At 43.7% G+C, this 13,915-nt stretch overlaps 1 protein-coding gene and 14 non-coding genes across 15 annotated transcripts in view; 14 read left to right on the forward strand and 1 right to left on the reverse strand.

The window, feature by feature from the left end:
* The window catches only part of LOC138599864 (nuclear receptor ROR-alpha A-like), an 89,515-nt gene that overhangs the window by 43,964 nt on the left and 31,636 nt on the right, over positions 1-13,915 (reverse strand). The gene's annotated exons all lie outside the window — the stretch shown is intronic.
* Positions 162-234, forward strand: trnav-uac (transfer RNA valine (anticodon UAC)). Its single transcript has one exon. It is a non-coding gene; the product is annotated as a tRNA-Val (tRNA).
* Positions 556-628, forward strand: trnav-uac (transfer RNA valine (anticodon UAC)). Its single transcript has one exon. It is a non-coding gene; the product is annotated as a tRNA-Val (tRNA).
* Positions 949-1,021, forward strand: trnav-uac (transfer RNA valine (anticodon UAC)). Its single transcript has one exon. It is a non-coding gene; the product is annotated as a tRNA-Val (tRNA).
* On the forward strand, positions 1,342-1,414 carry trnav-uac (transfer RNA valine (anticodon UAC)). Its single transcript has one exon. It is a non-coding gene; the product is annotated as a tRNA-Val (tRNA).
* Positions 1,736-1,808, forward strand: trnav-uac (transfer RNA valine (anticodon UAC)). The gene has a single exon. It is a non-coding gene; the product is annotated as a tRNA-Val (tRNA).
* trnav-uac (transfer RNA valine (anticodon UAC)) lies at positions 2,130-2,202 on the forward strand. The gene has a single exon. It is a non-coding gene; the product is annotated as a tRNA-Val (tRNA).
* Positions 2,523-2,595, forward strand: trnav-uac (transfer RNA valine (anticodon UAC)). The gene has a single exon. It is a non-coding gene; the product is annotated as a tRNA-Val (tRNA).
* Positions 2,915-2,987, forward strand: trnav-uac (transfer RNA valine (anticodon UAC)). Its single transcript has one exon. It is a non-coding gene; the product is annotated as a tRNA-Val (tRNA).
* On the forward strand, positions 3,309-3,381 carry trnav-uac (transfer RNA valine (anticodon UAC)). Its single transcript has one exon. It is a non-coding gene; the product is annotated as a tRNA-Val (tRNA).
* On the forward strand, positions 3,702-3,774 carry trnav-uac (transfer RNA valine (anticodon UAC)). The gene has a single exon. It is a non-coding gene; the product is annotated as a tRNA-Val (tRNA).
* Positions 4,095-4,167, forward strand: trnav-uac (transfer RNA valine (anticodon UAC)). The gene has a single exon. It is a non-coding gene; the product is annotated as a tRNA-Val (tRNA).
* On the forward strand, positions 4,488-4,560 carry trnav-uac (transfer RNA valine (anticodon UAC)). The gene has a single exon. It is a non-coding gene; the product is annotated as a tRNA-Val (tRNA).
* On the forward strand, positions 4,882-4,954 carry trnav-uac (transfer RNA valine (anticodon UAC)). Its single transcript has one exon. It is a non-coding gene; the product is annotated as a tRNA-Val (tRNA).
* trnav-uac (transfer RNA valine (anticodon UAC)) lies at positions 6,032-6,104 on the forward strand. The gene has a single exon. It is a non-coding gene; the product is annotated as a tRNA-Val (tRNA).

Here is a 13,915-nt window from a genome sequence, read left to right on the forward strand (position 1 = left end):
TTTCTGTTTGTGGATCATCTTGTATGTCATTTTCATGGGGAAAGAGACAGAGTTCTGCACTGAAGGAAAAAAGGCTGTAGGTTGTTCGTAAATCTGTAGCTCAAACACAGTAATCCTGGCAGCCCTGACCACACGATGCCTTAAGACTGCTAGACAATGGAGGTTCCATAGTGTAGTGGTCATCTCTACTGCTTTACACGCAGAAGGTCCTGGGTTCAATCCCCAGTGGAACCATAAGTATGTCTTATCTGACAATTGCTGGGACATTTTGAGACTCTCAATCTGACTCTTCTCCTGAACTTGTCCAGACATTACCCGCAAGGGCTCGGTGTGAAAACCCATGTGTCTGAATCAGTTGAACTGAACTTGAAACACACTTAATCACACTGTTTTTTTCTGTTGGTGGATCATCTTGTATTTCATTTTCATGGGGAAAGAGACAGACCTCTTCACTGAAGGAAAAAAAGGCTGTAGGTTGTTCGTAAATCTGTAGCTCAAACGCAGTAATCCTGGCAGCCCTGACCACATGATGCCTTAAGATTACCATACAACCGAGGTTCTGTAGTGTAGTGGTCATCACGTCTGCTTTACACGCAGAAGGTCCTGGGTTCAATCCCCAGTGGAACCATAAGTACGTCTTATTTCATCATGGCTAAGAAATCTGGAGACCCAGAAATTGACTCAACTCCTCAACTTGTCCAGACATTACCCAGAGGGGCTGGAGGTGAAAACCCATGTGTCCAAATCAGTTGAACTGAACTTGAGACGCACTTTATCACATTGTTTTTTTCTGTGTGTGGATCATCTTGTATGTCATTTTCATGGGTAAAAAGACAGATTTCTGCACTGAAGGAAAAAAGGCTGTAGGTTGTTCGTAAATCTGTAGCTCTATCGCAGTAATCCTGGCAGCCCTGACCACATGATGCCTTAAGATTACCATACAACCGAGGTTCTGTAGTGTAGTGGTCATCACGTCTGCTTTACACGCAGAAGGTCCTGGGTTCAATCCCCAGTGGAACCATAAGTACGTCTTATTTCATCATGGCTAAGAAATCTTGAGACCCAGAAACTGACTCAGCTCCTCAACTTGTCCAGACATTACCCAGATGGGCTGGAGGTGAAAACCCATGTGTCTGAATCAGTTGAACTGAACTTGAAACACACTTTATCACATTGTTTTTTTCTGTGTGTGGATCATCTTGTATTTCATTTTCATGGGGAAAAAGACAGAGTTCTGCACTGAGGGAAAAAAGGCTGTAGGTTGTTCGTAAATCTGTAGCTCTATCGCAGTAATCCTGGCAGCCCTAACCACATGATGCCTTAAGACTGCCAGACAATGGAGGTTCCATAGTGTAGTGGTCATCACGTCTGCTTTACACGCAGAAGGTCCTGGGTTCAATCCCCAGTGGAACCATAAGTATGTCTTATTTCATCATGGCTAAGAAATCTGGAGACCCAGAAATTGACTCAGCTCCTCAACTTGTCCAGACATTACCCAGTTGGGCTGGAGGTGAAAACCCACGTCTCCGAATCTGTTGAACTGAACTTGAAACACACTTTATCACATTGTTTTTTTCTGTTTGTGGATCATCTTGTATGTCATTTTCATGGGGAAAGAGACAGACCTCTTCACTGAAGGAAAAAAAGGCTGTAGGTTGTTCGTAAATCTGTAGCTCTATCGCAGTAATCCTGGCAGCCCTAACCACACGATGCCTTAAGATTGCAGTGCAAGAGAGGTTCCATAGTGTAGTGGTCATCACGTCTGCTTTACACGCAGAAGGTCCTGGGTTCAATCCCCAGTGGAACCATAAGCATGTCTTACCTGACTATTGCCAAGACATTTTGAGACTCTCAATCTGACTCTTCTCCTGAACTTGTCCAGACATTACCCGCAAGGGCTCGGTGTGAAAACCCATGTGTCTGAATCAGTTGAACTGAACTTGAAACACACTTAATCACACTGCTTTTTTCTGTTGGTGGATCATCTTGTATTTCATTTTCATGGGGAAAGAGACAGACCTCTTCACTGAAGGAAAAAAAGGCTGTAGGTTGGTCGTAAATCTGTAGCTCTATCGCAGTAATCCTGGCAGCCCTAACCACACGATGCCTTAAGATTGCAGTGCAAGAGAGGTTCCATAGTGTAGTGGTCATCACGTCTGCTTTACACGCAGAAGGTCCTGGGTTCAATCCCCAGTGGAACCATAAGCATGTCTTACCTGACTATTGCCAAGACATTTTGAGACTCTCAATCTGACTCTTCTCCTGAACTTGTCCAGACATTACCCGCAAGGGCTCGGTGTGAAAACCCATGTGTCCAAATCAGTTGAACTGAACTTGAAACACACTTTACCACATTGTTTTTTTCTTTGTGTGGATCATCTTGTATTTCATTTTCATGGGGAAAGAGACAGAGTTCTGCACTGAAGGAAAAAAGGCTGTAGGTTGTTCGTAAATCTGTTGCTCAATCGCAGTAATCCTGGCAGCCCTAACCACATGATGCCTTAAGACTGCCAGACAATGGAGGTTCCATAGTGTAGTGGTCATCACATCTGCTTTACACGCAGAAGGTCCTGGGTTCAATCCCCAGTGGAACCATAAGTATGTCTTATCTGACCATTGCTGGGACATTTTGAGACTCTCAATCTGACTCCTCTCCTGAACTTGTCCAGACATTACCCGCAAGGGCTCGGTGTGAAAACCCATGTGTCTGAATCAGTTGAACTGAACTTGAAACACACTTTATCACACTGTTTTTTCTGTTTGTGGATCATCTTGTATGTCATTTTCATGGGTAAAAAGACAGAGATCTGCACTGAAGGAAAAAAGGCTGTAGGTTGTTCGTAAATCTGTAGCTCTATCGCAGTAATCCTGGCAGCCCTGACCACATGATGCCTTAAGATTACCAAACAACAGAGGTTCCGTAGTGTAGTGGTCATCACGTCTGCTTTACACGCAGAAGGTCCTGGGTTCAATCCCCAGTGGAACCATAAGCATGTCTTACCTGACTATTGCCAAGACATTTTGAGACTCTCAATCTGACTCTTCTCCTGAACTTGTCCAGACATTACTCGCAAGGGCTCGGTGTGATAACCCATGTGTCCAAATCAGTTGAACTGAACTTGAAACACACTTTATCACATTGTTTTTTTCTTTGTGTGGATCATCTTGTATGTCATTTTCATGGGGAAAGAGACAGAGTTCTGCACTGAAGGAAAAAAAGGCTGTAGGTTGTTCATAAATCTGTAGCTCTATCGCAGTAATCCTGGCAGCCCTGACCACATGATGCCTTAAGACTGCCAGACAATGGAGGTTCCATAGTGTAGTGGTCATCACGTCTGCTTTACACGCAGAAGGTCCTGGGTTCAATCCCCAGTGGAACCATAAGTATGTCTTATTTCATCATGGCTAAGAAATCTTGAGACCCAGAAACTGACTCATCTCTTCCACTTGTCCAGACATTACCCAGATGGGCTGGAGGTGAAAACCCACGTCTCCGAATCTGTTGAACTGAACTTGAAACACACTTTATCACATTGTTTTTTTCTGTTTGTGGATCATCTTGTATGTCATTTTCATGGGGAAAGAGACAGAGTTCTGCACTGAAGGAAAAAAGGCTGTAGGTTGTTCGTAAATCTGTAGCTCAAACGCAGTAATCCTGGCAGCCCTGATCACACAATGCCTTAAGACTGCTAGACAATGGAGGTTCCATAGTGTAGTGGTCATCACGTCTGCTTTACACGCAGAAGGTCCTGGGTTCAATCCCCAGTGGAACCATAAGGATGTCTTATTTCATCAAAGCTGAGAAATCTTGAGACCCAGAAACTGACTCATCTCTTCCACTTGTCCAGACATTACCCAGATGGGCTGGAGGTGAAAACCCACGTCTCCGAATCTGTTGAACTGAACTTGAAACACACTTTATCACATTGTTTTTTTCTGTTTGTGGATCATCTTGTATGTCATTTTCATGGGGAAAGAGACAGAGTTCTGCACTGAAGGAAAAAAGGCTGTAGGTTGTTCGTAAATCTGTAGCTCAAACGCAGTAATCCTGGCAGCCCTGATCACACAATGCCTTAAGACTGCTAGACAATGGAGGTTCCATAGTGTAGTGGTCATCACGTCTGCTTTACACGCAGAAGGTCCTGGGTTCAATCCCCAGTGGAACCATAAGCATGTCTTATTTCATCAAAGCTGAGAAATCTTGAGACCCAGAAACTGACTCATCTCTTCCACTTGTCCAGACATTACCCAGATGGGCTGGAGGTGAAAACCCACGTCTCCGAATCTGTTGAACTGAACTTGAAACACACTTTATCACATTGTTTTTTTCTGTTTGTGGATCATCTTGTATGTCATTTTCATGGGGAAAGAGACAGAGTTCTGCACTGAAGGAAAAAAGGCTGTAGGTTGTTCGTAAATCTGTAGCTCAAACACAGTAATCCTGGCAGCCCTGACCACACGATGCCTTAAGACTGCTAGACAATGGAGGTTCCATAGTGTAGTGGTCATCTCTACTGCTTTACACGCAGAAGGTCCTGGGTTCAATCCCCAGTGGAACCATAAGTATGTCTTATCTGACAATTGCTGGGACATTTTGAGACTCTCAATCTGACTCTTCTCCTGAACTTGTCCAGACATTACCCGCAAGGGCTCGGTGTGAAAACCCATGTGTCTGAATCAGTTGAACTGAACTTGAAACACACTTAATCACACTGTTTTTTTCTGTTGGTGGATCATCTTGTATTTCATTTTCATGGGGAAAGAGACAGACCTCTTCACTGAAGGAAAAAAAGGCTGTAGGTTGGTCGTAAATCTGTAGCTCTATCGCAGTAATCCTGGCAGCCCTAACCACACGATGCCTTAAGATTGCAGTGCAAGAGAGGTTCCATAGTGTAGTGGTCATCACGTCTGCTTTACACACAGAAGGTCCTGGGTTCAATCCCCAGTGGAACCATAAGCATGTCTTACCTGACTATTGCCAAGACATTTTGAGACTCTCAATCTGACTCTTCTCCTGAACTTGTCCAGACATTACCCGCAAGGGCTCGGTGTGAAAACCCATGTGTCCAAATCAGTTGAACTGAACTTGAAACACACTTTACCACATTGTTTTTTTCTTTGTGTGGATCATCTTGTATTTCATTTTCATGGGGAAAGAGACAGAGTTCTGCACTGAAGGAAAAAAGGCTGTAGGTTGTTCGTAAATCTGTTGCTCAATCGCAGTAATCCTGGCAGCCCTAACCACATGATGCCTTAAGACTGCCAGACAATGGAGGTTCCATAGCATGGAACCATAAGCATGTCTTGTTTCATCAAAGCTGAGAAATCTTGAGACCCAGAAATTGACTCAACTCCTGAACTTGTCCAGACATTACCCTGAGGGGCTGTGGAAACCCGAGTTTCCTGAACTTGACACCTGTTCTTTCCCTGTTCTTTCCCTGCCAGCACTGTTGTATAAAGTCCATGTATGTGCAGTGCAGTGCATGTGTAGGTCTGAAGATGACTCAGGTTATCACATGCCTTTTTCTCTGTTTGAGGGTCATTGTTGTATCTATTTTTTTCCATAGGGAAATAAGACTTCTGCACTAAGGGAAAGATTGTTGTAGGATGTTCAAAAATCTCAACATTAATTGCAGGAATCTATGGCTGCCATAACCACATGAAGCTGGAAGACTGCCATGTGACTGCCATCATATCTGAGAAATCTTGAGACCCACAAATTGACTCCACTCCTGAATTTGTCCAGACATTACCCAGAGTTGCTGGATGTGAAAACTCAAATGTCCAAGTGTCTGAACTTGAAACCTGATTTTACTCTGCCAGCACTCTTGTATAATTTCCATGTACAAGCTGCATGTGGAGGTCTAAAGACGACTCAGGTTATCAAATTACTTTTCCTTTTCCATAGGCAAAGAAGACAGACTTCTGCACTGAGGGAAAATGTTGTAGGATGTATTTAAATCTCTAACTTGAATGCAGGAATCTTTGGCTGCCCTAACCACATCATGCAGTAAGACTGCGACATTGCAGCGGTTCCATAGTGTAGTGGTCATCACGTCTGCTTTACATGCAGAAGGTACTGGGTTCAATCCCCAGTGGAACCATGAGACTGTAATAATTCAGTGGCTGAAATAAGAAGAATGAGCCACACGGAGAAGCCAAGGTGATCTCAGCCTTCTTTACATCCACAAATTCACTGCACTCCTGACTCTTTTAAGGTCTGAAAATTACTTGGTTCACCATGGAATATTTTAATCTGCAGTATCAATATCAGTGCTTGTACTTAATGTACGCTTCTCTTGGGTCCTAAAAATTGACATGCTGGAGATGTTCGTGTGTGTGTGTGTGTGTGTGTGTGTGTGTGTGTGTGTCTGTAGAGGCCTCGGGGGTAAACACAGCTCTGTGGCAGTGCAGTGTGTTTGTATGTGTGTTATCTCTACACTTACTACTGTTCTGTTCTGCACACAGACGAGATGCTCCAACTGTGAACACATCTTTGTATGATTCAATCTCTCCTTGTTTCCCAACAGATTTCCTCCAAACACACCCATCAGCCGATCACTTGTGTCGGGCGATAAATCATATTTTATTTTCTATTATAACCACTCTTAATTTTAAACAATTATAAAATCAAGACAAAGGAGATGAAATTATTATTGCGGGTAAAATCTGCGGTTATATAAATGTTGAATGTTTAAATCCCTGACGAGCCCTCACAAAATAGCACGATGGCTGAAGAAACTCATCCCCCGACAGAAGGAGGCTAAATAATGTCTTTGCTTCTGGTGCTGTGCATTACATTGGCGGTCTCCTACTGGTATAAAAATACATGACAAGCAAGATACAGTGGGCGACTGCTGGAAGATGAAGGGAAAGGAGACGTGGATGACAGACTGCTTTTGGAGGAATAGGAACCACATGGTGGAAAGGCTCAAGAAAACCAGCGAGTGGTGAAAAAGTGGACCTCAGAGCTGTAACCATATGGGGAGTTTCTTCCCACATTGGTTGGGCAACATGTGTTGATGGAACTCTTGTGAACAAGGAACATGTTGACAAACAGGGCAGGGTCACTGTGGGGAATGAAGAATGGCAATCAGTGCAGGCCGACTCAGCAGCTGACATGGCTTTGATCAGGCTTGGGGAGTAACGAATACAAGGCTTCATGTAATTAGCATACAAAAGGGTATTTTCTGTTACAGATACATTTATTATCTGGGGATTACTAAAAGACGATACCAAAGATGCTCTTTAACATCTGGCGTCTCATTTTTAAACCGTCCATCTGACTGTCTCTGATAATACCATGCACCTGCACGTCTCACAAGTCTCTCAAGGTTGCCATCAACAGTCTATGGTTGCAATCAACAGTCTATGGTTGCCATCAACAGTCTATGGTTGCAATCAACAGTCTATGGTTGCTATCAACAGTCTATGGTTGCCATGGCCTGTGGTGAAAATAATGCTTTCACTGGCTGGAAACATTTTCAGGTAAGACCAACCGCTGATGCACAGAATTCCAGAACGCACAGAATTCCAGTTAAAAATGTTAGCCAACCTGTCGTCTTCTTCTTCTACTACTGAATAATAGTTTGAGACTCTGGTGAGGCTGCGGCCGGCATGGTGTGGGGAACAGCAGGCTTAACAATGTACATTTAAATGTGCATATTTACCCCTTTTAATTTAAACCGGCTTCATGCATTACAAAACTATAGACATTTCTTTTCTCTGTATTTGCAGATTTGGTATTGAAGTAATCCAAAAGTAACTGACTGACTAACATTAAAATTGTGATGCTTGCCTTATGATACTGATTACATTTTTTAACAGGTAGTTAGTAACTGTATCAGAGTACATCTTTAAAGTAACCCTCCCAACCCTGGCTGTGATGAGCAAAGGTAAAGTGCCCTAACTGGAATGGTTGATGAAACCTGAGTGTGTTGAACTGAAACATGTTTTATTGCTTCAGAAATGGAAAGAAGTGAAAACATTGTGATCGAGTCTTCTGAGGGCCCGATCAGACGAAGCGCGTTTTCCAGGCTGTAAAACTTGAGGCGCACCGCACTGCCTTTTTTGTTGAAGCCTACGGTTGTAAAAAAAAAAAGAGCAGATCGGTGCGGCCTTTTTTTCTACTGTTGTTAAGGCAACCACCGAATCATAGCTGGCATTAACCTAACCGTTATATTTTAAACTGACAGAAGGCCCGCCTCTCCTTTCATCCGATTGGACAATGAGAAAAAACGCCCATGACATCGGGCGCTTTTCTGCTTTTCGCACAAAAAGCCTCTCATTGAAAACAGTGACAAAGATACAAATGTTACATAGTTGTGTTTTAATGCCTGGAAAACATAAAAAAGAAAATCCTGCTGTTGCAGCTTTTCTTTCTAATCAAGTGACCAGTCAGTAAAACAACAGTGTAATTACAAGAATCAACTGAGCCTCAACAACACTTCAGATTCCAGGTTGATGAGGCAATCAGCTGTACCTCTCCATTTCACTCTTCCAGCTGAGTCCCTGTTAGTGGTGGTGTTTGTCAGGAGCTTATGAAATCAGCTCAAAGGAAGAATGACCATTAAGTTAATTTGATCAAACCCAAAAAGAAGTGTTTCGTCATTTCAATGAATCATAATTTTTAAAGATTTGGTTTCACTTTTTAAATTACAAGAAGCCAGCAGTCATTCTCTGTCATGGTCAAACATTTCAATGACTTCCTCTGTGATCTGAAGTGATCAGCAAACAGGCCTGTTGTTTAGTGCAGCCTATTCACCTTTACTTCCTGCAAATGTACATGTTATGGCTGCATTTGTGTCAGAGAATCACTCTGTTTCGTCATCTGTTTGTGCCAGTGAACACATGCTAAGTGTGTGTGTGTGTGTGTGTGTGTGTGTGTGTTACATCAGAGAGCCATTATGTAACACTGACATCTGCTGGGAACAGAGTGGGTGTTGGTGATGGGCTGCAGCTTCACTGCTCCTTCTGCTGCAACTACCATTTGTGTGTTTATCTGTTTGTTTACCCGTGCCTGTTTGTTTGTTTACTTCAGTATATGCTCACATAGTAAGTCCTGAAAATGAACGCAAGTGCAGAGATTGAATTGGCATAATGCAGGGTAACACTCAGGGCTCGTCTAGACTCATGATTTGAATCCTTAACCCGCTTTCATTTTCACCCCGACTTTATGCAGAGTTTTTCCTGCAGCAGCCTCCGAGTAAAATGTCTGCAAGAAGTCGGGGTGAGCCGATGTGTGAACGCAGCAGGTAACAGTCAGGAAGCTCACCGCGAGTTATATAGACGATTATATCGTGTGACCGGTGTGAAGCCAGAAGAGCGACACATAACAGGATGATTAACAACATCCGAGGTTGAAGATGAAGGATCGACAGCAGCAAAGATGTCTGCAAACTCGACAGATGAGGAGATTTGGGAGCTTCTGTTCATTTTTAACTCAAACTTACTTTTCTTTGACGTCCTACCTGCTCAGACTGCTGGAGCATTTGCAGTTTTGGGTTTTTACTTCCATCTTTCAGCCTTCAAACTCTTCAGGCTTTTAACACCAGCAACCCTCTGTGTAATAAACAGGGGAAATGATTTTAATGTGGATTGAATGGAGCTTCCCCTGCATCCATCTTGTCAATTTTCAGGGGGGCCGTCAGGCTGAGTTTAAGAGCGCTAAACTGGTAGACGATAACTTAATCCTTTTATCCGTATCCTTGCCGCAGGGCAACCAAAATAAACGCTGAATTGTAAGTTGGGAGGAATGTGGTGAAAGAGGAAAGTCTGAGAGCTGCGACTGTGAGAGGAAGGACTGCATAACACAGCACAGGAGAGACGAGAGGGAGCTAATAAAGATGTTTTTATTTGCCTGGGAGCTGGAAAAGTGAATAAATGAGTAGGTTTATTACAGTCGGCTTCCCTCCGACATCTCATGTCCTCTTACCACAGTGTGCGGTGTTAAAAAAGAGCACTGCAGCTGCAACACTGGTGATTTCAGGGGTGAAACTGACACGAGAAAGACCACGGTCTAAAAATGAACACTAGATAAAGCTTTTAAAATCATGTGCTTCTGTTAGTGACCTAAAGTCACAGTCCAAACACTCCAACAAAGATTTCATTAAGTCTTCAAATGAAGCCCGAGCTTGTTTCCAACACTAAAGCACACGAGGTTCATTGTCAACATTAAAACTAAATCTCCATGTGTCAAAATAAGATTGAGGTAAGCCAACCCGGTCTAATGCGGTTTTTTTGCATCCATGATCTCGTCTCGTGATGGCAGAAATGAGTTTTTACATCAGAATAAACAGCAACATAAATAATAGGTAATATTTAAGTGCCTTCAGGACTCCCACTGAAGGCACCACCAAGAGTCGCTCGTTATCTACATGCTAATCAGACAGATTTTAAGTGACTGGAAGGTTCATTTTATCTCTTTTGATTGGATCGGGTTACCAGTTTCCAGCTATCATTTTTAATATCGTGTACAAGGACACAAATTTCCCTTTTTTTCCCGTGTCAGTCAGAATGAATTCAAAATGCATGTACGTAAAATGGGAGGATAACTTGTGCTCCAGCAGGACAGCCTTCTCGTGTCGGTCACAGCGACCGCATTAGGCATTGGCATGATTTTTTAGGGAGCAGCCTTCAGGCCTTTTTTGCCGGAAAGCTCCTTCTCTACCAGGAGACTGCTGCACCCTGTGCCATGTACTAAAGATTATGATGACATATTATTTCAGTCCAAACGATGGACTGTGTAAACAGATAGACGACGCGTTTCTGCCTCCTCTCATTGTACATATTTATACCCCCGGAGGCGGGCGCTGCCATCTTGTGCTGGTGACGTTGTTTGGAGCTAAAGACCGTGCAGTACAGATCAGCGGGTGGAGCCGCGGTAACCATGTCCCGCCCGTTCTGCTAACCAAAACACACGTCACTTGAACGAAACGAAAGATCACAACGTCGGCGTGTGTAACAGCAGAACAGCTTCTTGTGACGGTCTGAAGCAGATATTCACGCTTATGGAAAGTTCAATAACTGCAGTGTTAGTGTTAGTTATGTCTCCTCTCGCCGTTCCTCCTCTACTCTGCTACTCGGGAACAGAACGCTGCAGGAGCCCCATTTGTCAACAGAGCTGTCAATCATGAGGCCACACCCCCTTTTTATAGCATCAAATAACTTATTGAAAGTAAACTTGTCAGAAAAATGAACACTTGGACATAAATCAGCCTGATAAGAACTAACTATAATGACAGAAACATGTTTGAGAAAAATGTATGTGACATATTTTGATTTTATAGTTTGACTCATGTCCCATCTGTGAACATGGAGGAGGCGGGCTTTATGAGCTATACTGCAGCCAGCCAGCAGGGGGAGATAGAGAGGGTTTGGCTTCACTTTTAGGGAGCTGTCATGTCGGCCATCTTTTTATACAGTCCAACCATGACTAAAAATGTACCTGTGTCGTAGTTTGATCATGTTTAGGCGATAAAGCGCTTTGTAATAAAAACACGGGTCCCCTGACATGCAACATGACCATCCAATGACCTCCATGTGTGACTTTCCAGTGTGGGTTCAACCTCTTTTATCTCACCTTCTTTCAGTCAGTCAACCTTCACTGGTTGTACAGTAAATTTATTTAAACACAGACAGGTTCGGCAGCCTTAAATAAACCTGTATGTGTGAGTGAGTGGGCAGGTGTGACAGCCGTTCATTCATCCTGCCGGTGCAGTCGACTCTCACCTGAGCAGCAGCAGCCGCAGCCGCAGCAGAGAGGCTAAATAAATCACAGCAGCGTCTCCAGACATTCAGGAGCTAAAAACAGGACAGCAGAGACAGAGAGAGGCTGCCTCGCACGTCCCTGCGGAGCGTCGAGAAGCATCTGAAATATCTGTGCTGCCCTGCAAAGGCCGCAGGCTGCAGCGCTCCCGGGCAGACTGACGAAGAGGAGCCAAAGTTTTCAGCAAATGAATCAGAGCACGCTCCCCTCACAGCAACATGAGCTGTTTGTTTCTGCAGCTTTCTCCCCCAACAGAAAGTATTGTGGCATTTTACCCATATTTGATGTGTTGACATGTGACTCAGGTTCCTGGCTGGAACTGAAGCAGAACATACTAAACCTCTTAACCACAGGAGTATCCAACCAGCTCTGGCTGAGCAAAGATGTGTTTCAGCCCTCTAGGTTGGAACAAGTCAATCCACATCCATCGAACACTTAATAAATTTAGTCCAAAGGAAAATACAACGGTCTGTCTTCCTCAATCCCTGCTTTTAAACACCACTCCCTAAACCGAAAGGGGAAGTCCGTACTAAAATAAAGTGCCATGGTGCCATGAACAGATATGTACGGAAGCCCTAAGCGGACATGTATGCATGCATTTTATTCACTCCGTTTTCCCGTCATAACGAGTACTTTCCGGTTGTTTTCTGGCGATCTTGACTTGTTTATCTTGTTGCAAAGTGTTTTTTTAAACAGTGGGAAAGCGGCTCTATGCTCCTAACACCTGCTAATACCCGGCTTTCTTGCTTAGTGGGAAATGTCACAATCGGCATTCAGACCCGGGTCAAACGACTCTGCAGCAGACCCGGGTAAGTAACGCCTCGGCTCCAATCGGCATTGATGGGAACACAAATCCCGCTTCGACACGCTAATCTCCGCCCCCTTTCCGGTGCGATGCTGTGCTCCGTGGGTAACTCCTGCGACTCCTCGTCATCTCAGCTACAAACTGGGGTTAGGGTTCGTTTTGCGTCTCATACACAAGGAAGGTAGTGACCGTGTAGTCTCTGTTTCAAGGTACCGTTTAATGCTTGTTCCTCTCTAATAACAAACTTTGTCCTTATGGTTTCATCACAAACTCCACCTTTAAAAAATATTATTATATTTATAAACACAAAACATAACTTCTTGTACATATTAAAGATTTTCAAAGATGTTCATGCAACTAAATGTCTGTTAAGTCTCCATCTATTGCTGAATGAGGTAACACCACGGTGACTGAGCCTGTGGCCCACTGATGAAAGTCTTTGTATAAAGTATTATTACAGACTGGGTGTCTGTGGCGACTTTCACAAGCGGCGCCCAGTTAGTGACGCGTTTTCCATCAGCCAGCAGTGGTTGGTCTGCCAGAGAGGGTAGGCGGAGCTAAGCGGCTGCTTTTCCGCTCTCTGCAAGTGCTGCGAGTAAACAGTAATCTACTATGGCTGAACAAACAAAGAAAAGATGGATGACTACAGATACAACTTCAACAAGAAGTGAAAATCCAAAGAAACAGAAACAAACTCGACGCTCAGATGAAGCAAACAGTCTGAAAAGGAAAGCGACCGTCAGCCAGGAAAATCAAGAGTTACAACCGGAGCCGACTGTGGACGTCTGGTTATGTGGGACGTATGCGCCTGCAATTGCTTTTTATCGCCATTAGTGGGCACCAAATAGAACGAAACTTAGAGATTACACCTTTAACAGTGAATAAGTTAATTAAAATCTGTGCACAAACAGCCTTATTGGACGAGTGAACTCCCACCATCGAGCTGTATCTCAGACTCTGTCAGCCGTTCATTCAGCATCTCTGACACCTAAACGTGACCTCCTTCATCTACAGCCTCCTGAAACTGGAGCACTGCCTCTTTAGACAACCACGCGGTGTCACTGGTCTGTGCAGATGAATCTACAAACATATTCAAGAACGCTGAAATGCTGCAAAAACAGATGATTAAAAAGATGCAGGCGAGATAACTGCAGTGAGACGTAAATGGACGTTGTCATGTTTCCATATTCTGACACATTCAAACTGTTGTTACACTGACGACTAAATTCACATCATGTTCCATTTCTGATTAAGAACTCTCCGCACTGTTTCCCTGTTTAATTAACGTAGTAAGCTGGGAGCCGCTCAGATGGATGCTCTTGCCCTAAAGTAAGCATTGTTAG

The sequence above is a fragment of the Semicossyphus pulcher genome, unplaced genomic scaffold (assembly GCF_022749685.1).
Source record: "Semicossyphus pulcher isolate SPU_LCO1_2020_fin unplaced genomic scaffold, fSemPul1.0.p SCAF_1, whole genome shotgun sequence".
In the NCBI taxonomy this organism is placed as follows: Eukaryota; Metazoa; Chordata; class Actinopteri; order Labriformes; family Labridae; genus Semicossyphus; species Semicossyphus pulcher.